We start from the raw sequence: 12,483 nt of genomic DNA, 5'->3' as shown, positions 1-12,483 counted from the left end.
AATCATTTACTAAAGTTCTCTTTTAAAATGCAAAGAAGTCACACTAGATTATCATAATGATCCTTTCTGGTATTGAAATTTATGACTCTATTAATCTGTTTTATTCAGAAAACTCAAACCTCCTATTGAAATCAATGATGGCTGTAAGATGTTCTGTAATAAGAGTGGCTTTTACATACTGTCAGAACTGAAATTTTCAGTATTAATGGGCACTTTTGAAATGTGACTCTTACTATTGTCATGCTAGTCACCGGAGTCAATGAGTGGTGGTTACCTTTGATAACAGTGGACTGGGACAGTGCATTAACCAGCTGTTGTGTTCTCTTTGTTTCATATTTATTTTCTGAGAAAGAAAGCGTGCTTGGCTATTTATGCTATTAAACTTTGCCATCCTTTCTATCATCTTTTTCCTGCTCTGGTCCTGCAATGCTTATTAAACATGGTGAAAATCAGAAAGGTCTTTTGTTCATTGGTATTTATGAGTAAATCAGGGGTGGGACCCGTGGCACTCTCCAGAAGTCTTGCTTTTGTTTCTTCAGTTGCAACATCAGTAAGCTAAAGCTGTCTAGCATATAGTTTTCACAACAGCAGTAAAGAGCATCCAAATATTACTCCAGCTAAGTGGTATAAAATATTGGTCAAGCAAAGAAGCTGTCTTGCTATTTTTAGGTAAGAATGCATCTTGTTTTCCTACGTTATGTCCAAGATGTATCTAGCTGAGCATTGAATTGAATGACAGACTGGTTATAGCTGCACATAAAAATCATCTAAAATGACTTTATTGTTTCACTGAGGTTTTGTTGACAGTTTTCTGATTTACGTACTGTGTAATCAGTGAAGGCACCGTGATCCCAAATACTAAAGCAAAAGCAGCTAAACTTTCCTTTACTCAGTGTCATAATATCAGTGGGTAGTAAGTTTAAGATTTGCAATTGTTTTACATGAATTAAGGACTACACATTACATTATATTGAAGCCTACACAGGACACACATATCACATTCTAATTTGTTCCTAAAGCCATGGTAAGATTTAGACTCTATAGGCCACACAGATTCAGGGTCACTGGTTATTCAGATATCTTACAAACACGAGGTTCCAGAGCAACTCTAGGCATTACCTGGAGATAGCCTTGATTTCTAGGAAGACTGCTAGCAAAAAGTATGTGTATTAGTAGTAGCACAGTTTTGCCAAACTCTGCAAATGCATTGTGAGTTTTAAAGTGTTTTGATTTCTTAAAATCTCAGCAGTTGGAATTGAGTGATTTCATAAAAACCTAAGTGTCTGGATTCTTAAGTAGTTTTCCTGGCTATATGATTGAGATATGCAACCTGCATTTGACAAAAGGTGACTTGAATGCATCCTAAATGCTTAGATATGGGAGGAGGGGGGGGCTCCAACTCCTCCCCTGTTTTTCAAAAGAGACATTTGAAAATAAGGAATACTTGGGATTTCCACTACTAATAGTTACTTAAGTGCATTCAGCAGAGACTGTCAGTCAGGTTTCACAGGATTAGGACTGAAGGTTGTCAAATTCTGCTGCTCTAGTCTTGGTAAGAATTCTGACCTATAACCCATGCTCTGCTAAACCCCTTGAAGGTGCTGCAATTTTCACTAGGAGCTGTATTTACTCTCTAGACCATGAAATTGCCAAGTATAGCCTGTGCTATTGCTATAAAACAATAAAAGAGTGACACATGTAAGCAGTCAATTTTCCCCAGTAATCTGATAATCTTCCCAGATCTCTTCTTAATGGAAGAGAAAAGAGGGACTGTAGGTACTCCTTAAGCTGCTGAGATGTAGTAACTGGACAGTTACTACAATCTCTGAAACTCTCAAAGTAGCATTCAATAGTAAGTGTTTGTGCTAAAATTATATTTTACTGATACATAAACAGACTTCAAGACAAATAGTACGTTATTAAAACTTTGGACTGTGGTTACTGCAATAATTTCTTCTATATAAAATATAATTACACTTTATACTCCAGACCACAGCTGACCAACATGCAGAACACTGATTCTGTCCATCACTGTCTAGTGCTCTCTTCTGCTGGGTACCCAAGGCGGGGAAGAAAGGATGCTGCCTAATTTAAGTGCCCTAGGGAAAAGAATATGTTAAGGGGAAGAAAAACAGAAGAGTCAGAAAAGGAGTCTGGAGGGAAAGGGGAAGGGAAGGAGAAAAACTCTGAGTGTTGTGAAAGGAGCCTTGGGCTAGTGAGGAGATGGCTGGACAAAGAGACTGGGGCTGTGATGAGGAAGGACTGGGAGCTAGTACAGAAAATGGAAGAGGAAACTGGAGAAGCTGAGATTGACACTGGGAGGAGAATTGTAAGGGGATGAACAACGGCACTAGAACTAGTCAGATAAGGAGAGGGGAAATCACTGATCTGTAGGATGGAGCAGGGAGATAGCTCTGGCAAGGAGCAAGGCTGCAAGAGAAAACGGCGATGAGCTGACTGAGAAGTCAGAATTAAGGAATCATGGAAGTGGACAATAGACGTTGGGGGCAAAACAGAACAAGAATAAGGACGTAGAGTGGGAAAAATAAGTTACTGGGACAAGAGAATGGTTAAAAGAGATTAACAAAACAATGGACAAACTCCAGAGCATTGCAATGTAATCACAAAGAGAGTGGGCCACACAAATACTCTGACTGGCCTGTAGAGACATTGTCGCGCATATTCAGAAAAACCTATCACAATATGTACAACATTTACAAACGACTTGCTGAATAAGTAGTTGATGCGTTTGGCAACAGGCTTGTTTGCTCTCTTACAGTGTGTTAGAATGAATGGCCTCTAAACGGAATGATTTATGACTGAATTGTGGAGACTGATGAAATGGAATAAGACAACAAATGACTAAATAATGAGCACAATTTAATTATTTGAAAAGGTGCAGAACATATGGAGGATACAGCACTTCGCAAATGAAGAGAACAGGTCAAAAGAACCAAAGAAGCTGTAAATTACAACTAATGGGCTGCAATATGAAAGATTTAGTTCAAACGTTTCAAAACAGTGTCAGTACTTAACACTAGTCATCTTTCAATATCTCTTTCAAAATGCCTCATGAAGTTGTATCTGTATATTTATAGAACCCATTAATAAGCTCCTGCCAAAGCTCTCTATACCTTTGCTGTGTATTAACAGTGGAATACAGGAGAAAACAAAAGAAAATTCAGATTCCCCAAAGCCTAAAGCAAGTAATAATGGAAATACACATCAGCTTTGTTTATTATACGTTAAATGAAAATTCTTTTCCATGCATACAAGAAAGTGATACTTACAAAAACAAGCAACATAATTTTATTCCTTCCAGTTTCTTTAGAGGAGGAAAGCTGCTTTAAGTGTTTTAATCTCTGGCAGAACTGAATTTTCCATTCCCCTGGAAACCTTAAATCAATGTCCCTCTTTGAATCCCAGATTTGAGCTTCCAATAGTATGTCCTCAAAGATAGTTGCAGAACTGTATTTGTTCTTGGTCTGCCATCTGTTCTAGTAGCATGCCCAAAGATGCCATGTCTGATTGCTTTGAGAAGCTAAGGACATATTAGGAGACCATAGAAATTATAAATTTCAAACAGTATTTTTTGTGATATATAATAGATATACTATAGACCTCAACTAGTACAGTAGGTCATCTGGGAGGAGTTATGGAAGGAAGGCAGAAGGGACTAGCTGGAATTGTAATAGCTACCTGCTATAATAAGTGAAGTGGAAGCTATCCATTACATAGAAGCATGATGCAAGGACTTACAGATCTATAAGGAGAGAGTAAAAAATTATAACTTAAGTTACCTGATGGCAAGATCACACCAAGAAAAATAGGTAGTTGGCTCCCAAAGCTGAGGCACACCAAAATATCTTTCACAGCGATATACTGGAGCAACTAAGTCTCTTGTTTTTTCCTCAGATGAAAAGATCACGGGAGTCATGTTTCATGCATTATGTGCTGGGTAATAACATGCAAAGGCTCCATCTATATTATGTCTTTATTAAAAGAACTATTTATAAAAATGCTGCAATGGCATTAAGTATATTCATTTCATTACACCTTTTTCAATTATACTGATCTTGGAACTTGTTTGTAGTATAGCTAGTGGGATTTTTTTTTTCCTATTCAGTTGTTATCTTAATTCTACCATTTTGCATTCCTTGTCCTTTTTATACATCCTGTATCTTATTCCTGACAATCATTAGGCTGGTCAATTGACAAGAACAAGTAGCACCTGGGTCTGTTTTGATCTTCCCCAAGATCATATTGGATTTTGTATCAAAAAGCTGTAAATCCTTCTGTTGAAGATCACAGTATTATTGTCATGCTTTGAATTGTTCCATGTCAAGTAGGTATTCATACTCGGTCAGTAGAGGCCTTTGCCTCTTCTCAAACATGCTCTTACCCCCAACTTTATCCATGACAGCTGATGTCAGCTCTTAAATTTGTTGGACATATTGATTGACACTTTTGAACAAAATCTCTTCTTGCATACATCAGTCATCACTCACCGCAGCTGCCTTTAGCATCTGCTTCTTGAAAGCTGTTCAACCATGGTAGTATTTATTATTTTACAGCCTGTTGCATTCTGCTTTGTTCATCTTTTGTTGGCTTGTTTGAAGCTTCCCATCATAAGAGTGAAGGTATTAGCATGCTAATATATGTCTTGAATGCATGCCTTGCTTTTTGTACCGTCCAGCAGTGATTTTTCCTAAGCAGCAATTATCTCCCCATCATAGTACTTGATGCTCTTGTTAACATCCTCTAATCAATTGGGTGTACTCAGCAATAACTTTTTCATGACAATTTCTAATAACTGTGATCTAATCACATATCCACAATATGCCCAAAGATACCATCACTTGTATTGGTCAATGCTAAGTATTATTATTAACTGCTGGCAGTATATCAGTATTGGGCCACTGGAACATGAAAAAGGTTTTTTTTTCTTTTATTCTTTTGCTCTGCTGCCAAATACTAAGTAATTTTCCTTCTGTCTCTTGTGTTCTGTAGCATGTATACTGGACCATAATGTATGCATTTCTGGTCTACATTTCTGTCTAATACATTCCTTCAGCTTGTGTTGTGTACTTGTTCAGCATTAGATGCTGTCATCATTTTGATTCCTTCCATAGAAAGCTCAGCTTCTTCTCAGAGACTTCCAGAATGTTGGAGGTATTTTTCTCACCAGTCTTTCTGGTAAACTGAAGTCATGTTTCCAGCGAGTCCTATTTGTAAATTCATTTGTAATTAGTAAGTCTTCAAAATTGTATATGGATGTCAGTTTTCAGCTCTTTAATGTAAGTATCTATTCTTTCTTTGAATTCTGGGCTTCGTTTAAGAAATGGTCTTACTATGTATGGAATAATTACACTGAACTCATCAAGTCTTTATCAGCTTCTCTAGAGTTCAGGCATTAGTCCTGGCAAATGACTCACTTCTCACATCTTTTCCATCAGTGGGAGAATAATATATGTTGACTTTCCACTTTTCCATTTTTAATCTATACTGGTAAGATCTAGATACAGACAAAATATTTATTTGTATTATTTGTGTTCTTACAGCTGGAAAATTCAACTTTCAGTAGTCTGAATCCCTTCACGCTTCTAAATTTTTGGTTTCTCATTGCTACTATGTTTTCCAGTTGATTACACTTTCCCCCTTACTGCTGGGCATCATTAGACTGACTGTTGCCACACAACTCTTGCACCACATACTGAGATGCACAACAGGACTCCATATCTATAAAACTGAATTTTTATTTATGGAAAGAATCATTTAAAGAGGTTCTGCAGATGTAGCCAATATTTAGATAATATGCTTACAGTTTAATTTCTTGGTGTCTACAGTCAGCTCATCCCTACTCAACCTCTTTTTTTTTTTTTGCATCAAGTTCTGTGGAGCTTTCCTAACTTACAGAAGCCCTGTAGAACGATGAGTCATAGGGGAGCCAAGCTCAAAACACCCAATTCTGCTCAAGAATTTCCTTCTGTTTCCAACACTTACTTGCACATTCTTTCAGCAGCACCATCTCTTTTGGCAGCTCCCAGTTGTAAAGCTTATCTTGTAGATAAGCCATTACCAGCATTTTCACTCCCCCAGTTTGATTTCAAATGTTTACTTTCAAAATTCTGGCAACTTGAAGATTAGCAGTTAAATAGGACTATTTCTTATCACATATGAGCATCATGTTAACAAATTAAATCAAGTTTAAGCATGGTGCCACTTCAATCCATACAGAACTATCCATGTGGAAAAGCCTTTGCAACACAACTCAGAATGTTGTCATGAACCTATGAAGCATTAGATCATCTACGGAAAGCACTACTCATCTGAAATAGATATAGATGGTCGCATAAAATAGAGTAGCAGGCCCCGTTACTCTTTTTTATTCTGCTGAACAACTAACTTCATAAACAACTTCTGTGCATTAATCACTTCATCCACTACAGAAATGCAGCAACTCTTTAATGAACATACTGCATGAGACAAGAGTTTTGGTCAAAAGTGAAGGATAATGCTCATTGAGACTGAAAAGGCAAGAGGAACTGAAGCCAAAACAATAATTACCTGAACTGGAGTTTGACCAAGATGTTGCTATACTTGTGATATGTGTCATGGGATATCTTATGATCAAAAGCTGTCATGACCTTGACTTAAATTTTAAGCTTGCTTCTTGATACTTAATCCCTATCTAGTACCACAAGGATACAGCAGCTCAGTTCATCCTTAGAGCAGAGTGCCATCTACTGAAGCATCAGAAGTGACTTTAGATCTTTGCCTATTTTTCTTGAACGTCTTTCATCTAGGAATTGACTAAGCCTGATACTGCTTAGTTTTATGACCAAAGCCTCAGAGGTCTTTATAGCTGACAAGTAATTCAAATCAAAACTGAAAAAATGCTCAAATAAATGTGTAATGCCACTTCTTCCCTCTTGCTCTCCCCAAACCCCCACCCTCAGAAATAAAATTAACTAAAAATTAGAGACCAAATGAAGATCACGTATGCTGCCATAATTTAGAAATATCTAAAAAGCACTATCTGATAGTATTCATCCATTCAGGAAGAGAAAAGAAGGCAGAAAAAAGGAATTAAAAAGTTATTCAAAAGCCACTAGTAGGATAAAATCTGACTGAAGTTAGTAAATGAATGGAATGTTTCTACAGAAGGAAGGGATCTAAGTATAGGTATTTATTGAGTTGCAAACTCTGACGCATAATAAAGCCAGGAATCTTGAGTATATGTAATGTGATTAGGAGAGATGAATAAATTAAATTAAGATTTTTTTGAAAGCAGCTGGTGTTTTCAAGATGACCAAGGAAGGGTTTTGCAGTCATGGTAATACACTGATATAGAGCTAGGCTTGAAAAAAATTTAAATCACATAAACAATTTTCCTGCCAATCAGGCTTACATTTTCCAGTGTGAATTATTTCAGAATTGAGGCTGAAAATTCCTCCATTATTCTAAAAATAAGGTCAACTAGAATAGCACCAAGACTACAGAAGAAATGACAGATGTGCCATCAGGAAAAGATAATAACAAGAATGAGCATTACAAGAATTGCAGTTCCAGTTAGGAATAATATAAGAGGTCCCCCTTTGTGTAAATGTAGACATCTTTACCATGATCACTTCTGTCTGTCATCATAATCTACTATAGTAAAATTAATGCAATCCAGTAAATTACAGCTTTATAACAGCAGCCTCCATACATACATTTGCACAAATGCTCTACAACGACAGGAATAGAGAAGATATAGAATAAAAAGTTACCAAAAATAGATATGTGAAGTTGCTGGCCAAATGCTACCCATTCCTTTTGGGAAGAGAGGGTAGCAACAAGTGGAGGCTCTGAGGGCAGCTAGCATGACTTCTTGCTGCTCTTGTGTGCTGCTGTTCCTGCTTTTGTAGCTCTGCAAGTGGGAAGGAGGGGGTTGAAAGAACAACCACTTTCTGCAACGTTAGCTGCTACCAACCTCCTAAGTCACCACTGAATAAGATAACTTTCTTTGTGTTTTGCCAATGGGAGGGTGACTTATCAGAACTATGACGGGCTGAGCTATGTTGATGTGTCTAGAGATACAATGCTTTCACGCAGAAGAGGTTCACATTTGGTGTATTCCTGTGTTCTGTAGACTTATTATCCAATTTCTGCTGTATGAAGAGGAACCAACCCTATCCCCAGTACAGAAAAAGAGAGATTTACACGATGTTCCCATTTTCATATTGTTTGTATACTTCTGCACGTGAATAAATGACAGTAAGAATAGACTGACTCATAAATTAAAAGAAAAAAGAAAAAAAAATTAAACAGCCCACCATACTACCAGTTCCAGAGTTTATTGGGTGAGCTGCTCACAGCAATACCAATTTACAAAGGCATCTTGAGTCAGAAGTCTACACTAGGTTGTTATACAACACAAAGATCAGGAACTGAGAAATATTTTTAAAAGACCTGCCAATCAGTCAAAATATGTTCTCAAATTATCCTGGATATCCTGGATACTATATCATAGATATTATTTTATATTGTATTACCTTTAACGAAACCACACATGCAAACCTATAGTTAGTTATTTTTATAACTGGTGTTAATTATTATATTATAGCCTATATTTCATATTATATACAATATTGTATTACATTTCTTAGACTATGGTATAAAATTTTACCTTGTTATAGACTTAATCTTGCAGCACAGGATACATTTATGAATTAAAATCATGAGAGTATTTTCCATATGCTCTATATGCTGCTCGTATTCCCCTCTGTGTTACAGTTTTTAAAAATAAGCCAGATCTTGTTATATCTTACTGTGCCTCATTTTAATGTAGCAGATCTGGGAAAACATAAGAATAAGCACTTTTCCTTTTTTTTTTTTTTCATATATTAACCAAGCAGCAGAAGAGAAATTAATTTACTTCAGTAACACAGGAAAAGAGACATTAAGAGAAGGACACAGAAAACAATCTCAGAATATAAAATGTCATGCATCGTAATAATCTTGTCACACAGTTTACCTTCTCCTTCCCAGCACTGCCATATTCAATTTTTGACATCCCTAGAAATTCAGATAGTCTAACAATCAGTCATAGCCCATAACTAGATCTTTCAAAAATAATTTAAACTGACTAAAATTCTGCTAGCATGTACGGCAGACTTTTATTGTTCTGTTTTACTGTCTTATTCAGTACCAAAAAAGGCAATAGATAGGTTTTTCATTGATTTCAGCTATTCTCAAGTCTGATTTTTCCATTCAAAGGTTTAGATGTATAATATGACTTTAATTTTTGTCTTCTTAGATTATACTGTTTGCACAGTATCTGAAAACTCTGTGTTTCATAACAGATTGAAATGATCCCAGGTTTTTTCTTTCTTCTTCCTTTAGCCATTAGGAGGAAGCTTGGTCTAGCAAATAGGCCCTTTGATTAGATCTGAGAAAAACTGTATTCCATTTCTTACACAACCAGTGGGATGTTATGTGAACTTGCATTACTCATATTATTTCTATAAATGTACTGAATCTTTGGGGCTTTTTATCCTATAAATGATGAGGGTAGTCCTCTGTGTGTTTGAACAACTCCTACCACAATGGATTTAGGCTTGCAGTCTCTAAGTGCTTTGAAAATAAAAGTAACATAGAGATAGAAAGGTCATTATTGGAGGTTATTTGTTCTTAAATTTAATTTATAAATTTACAAGGTACCTGAGAAAAATGAGTAGAACACATATGGACTCCATACAATGATTTTTTGCATTACTAGTTAAACAGCCTTGATTTAATAAAGAGCTGTAACTAAATTTTCTATAATGTTATTCTTGCACTTGATAATAGGTTCAAAAATGTGCATTTTTTTTCTCATGCTAAACTAATTTGATTCTTTCTTTCATCTAGGAAAAATAAAAAACAAATTAACCACCAAGGATGATAATGTTTTCAAAATGAAAAAACTTGAGCGTTATCAAGCTTCTTAAAAGGTCACACAAATTATGCAAAATAAATAAAAACAGTGGAAGAAAATATGTTGTGCCATTTTAATTTTATGCCTCTATTTAATATACCCCTTGTTAGTAACTGCTGTGCTGTCTTACTCTGCCCTCACTCATATTACACAGAAGTTTACATGAAACAGCCCCACTTTGGGGCAGGATGGAGTGGTACATGCGCGATTTAGGTCTGTGACACAGGTGAAGGCACTGTGAGAAACCTTTTGTAAGATTAACTTCTCAGAGGTATTGTTGGTTCATTTGCCTGTGCAATGCAGCTGCACTTATGGAGGCATTTTCCCTGCAGGTCTTACATCTGAAATATTTTCCTTAACTCTGAGATTAATGCTAAATAAAGGCATAGCTGCCTGGTCCCCAGCAAAAATTCCCTCTGTCAGCGGCCAGCTATAAAAGTGCTCCAACAATTATTCTGTGTATCCAAAACAGCTGTTTCAGTCTATAAACCCTGCAGAACTAAGAATCCATTAAAACCACATTCTATCACTCAGCCTTTTTAGCTGAGGACCTTCAAGACTCATTGGCAACATAAACGGGCGCTGCAGTACGGCTATGTGGCATACACAGGGTGCGCTGCGACTCGCTAGGGGCAGCGAGGCTGAGGGCTGAGCGTACAAAAGGAAGTGGTGCTCCTCGCACCATGGCCTGGGCTACAAGTGCTGTGGCACTGAATTCAAGCGGGATTTATCCTCTGGGTAGTGCAGTCATGAGCAGGGCTGCTCAGGGGAGAGCATCCTTCCCACTGAACAAGGCAGGATTTTAATAGGAGAAAAACTGCACATGGTGTAATTAATATGTATCATAAGGCATTTGTGCCCAGAGGAAGAAGGGTAGGAAGAAAATAGCAAATTCTCATCGCCTATATGGTCTTAAATCTGGCATTATCCAGTGTCTGAATTCTTCCCTTTGCAGCCTGAGTAGCACGCACAGAGCGTTTGTTACCAGCCAAGTGTGTTGTCTCGTTTGACTGTGCACCTTTTGGTACCCTCTGTTGTTACTAGCTGGGTCAAGCTAACTTGGATATTGCAGACAATGACAGCAGAGCTAAATGTCAGACTGCAAGGTTCTAGCTGAAATGTAGACATGTGGTTACCTTAAATACATGGATTCAAAATACTGAAAAACAGAGGTGAATGATTGAACTATTAACTGATTTCTGCTGTTTTAGAATGTTTAGCAGCTCCAGTGACTAAAAGATTTAAAGAACTCTGACAAGTCAAATCACAGGAGCTGGAGAAATTTTTTTTTTTTTTTTTTAATCTTGAGTGGGTACTTATTCAGATGACAGTCATATTTCTAATAATAGGTCAGCATGCTGGGATGCTTAATAACAATAATTCTTGCCTGTAAGTGCAGGCTTGTTTGGCGGAACTGAGTTGTGACATAGCTTTCCCTTTGGGCAACTGACAGTGATCTTAGGGATTTAGTCTTCCTCTGAGGCATGGGACATCAGTTTAGTGGATAGGTCCCACACAATCAATTTTCTGTAACTGCAAAATGGAATTACAGGATGGAATAGGTGTTGGTGCAACTCAATGCTGCCTAGTATGTGGCTTTTAAAAGGTCTTATATTTTTTCCCAGTACAGGAAAAATGATAAAGAAACCTGGCTGCAAATGTCAGTTCCTATATTAAAGTTCCAAAAGAAAGCCTGTGTCTATCAGTTGAAAAGCAGGTATGTGATAGTAAAAACATACAGAATATAGGCTCAAGATACATCTCGACTAGTAATAGTAAAGACCTGTTCTTGACTTGCCAGTATCAACCTAACAGTAGCTCAGCAACATGAAAGATTTGGTGATACAAAACACCTTGAGCCCTAAAAATCCTCACAGAAAAAGCCTTTACATGTTGATTTCATCCAGAGAGAGTTCTTTTTAAGATGATTGAAAACTGAAAGTTCAATCCAATTTAAATCAAATAAGCATCTTCCAAGTTAGTTACAACATTTTCTAAGGGAAGAGCCAGTTTGACATGGTATGACTGTATTTCCTGCATGACAAAGATACTTGGCCTAACAACCAGCTGCCTTGTAGTGTATTATTCCTTATGTGGCAATTTCAGGGCTAGATGAAACCCAAGTGAGAAAGACTAGACAATATTTCAAAATTTACTACAAATTTAAAAATATTTTTCTTTTTAAAAACATTAAAATAACCTATGAAAATGCTGTTTTGTCATCACAATTTTACCATAGCATATTCATTCCATGTTATAGTTATTAAAGTAAAAATGAATCGTTTCAGCCTTACAGAAAGAAAATACATCAGCCTTCTTTTCATGTAATTCATATAATTATTTCCCATATAGATTTTCAAATACATCAGTCTATTTCTGTAAAGGAGCTGATTTCCTAGATTCTAAACTTTTTTGGTGAAAAACTGCTCCTGCAGAAAATTTTCAATGTGATGTAAATAACAGTATTTTATCTTACAAAATAATATTCAGGAAGGAATATGACCAGCTAGTGAAATCTCAGA

The sequence above is a fragment of the Apteryx mantelli genome, chromosome 2 (assembly GCF_036417845.1).
Source record: "Apteryx mantelli isolate bAptMan1 chromosome 2, bAptMan1.hap1, whole genome shotgun sequence".
NCBI classification, from domain to species: domain Eukaryota; kingdom Metazoa; phylum Chordata; class Aves; order Apterygiformes; family Apterygidae; genus Apteryx; species Apteryx mantelli.
This window is presented reverse-complemented; position numbering follows the sequence as displayed.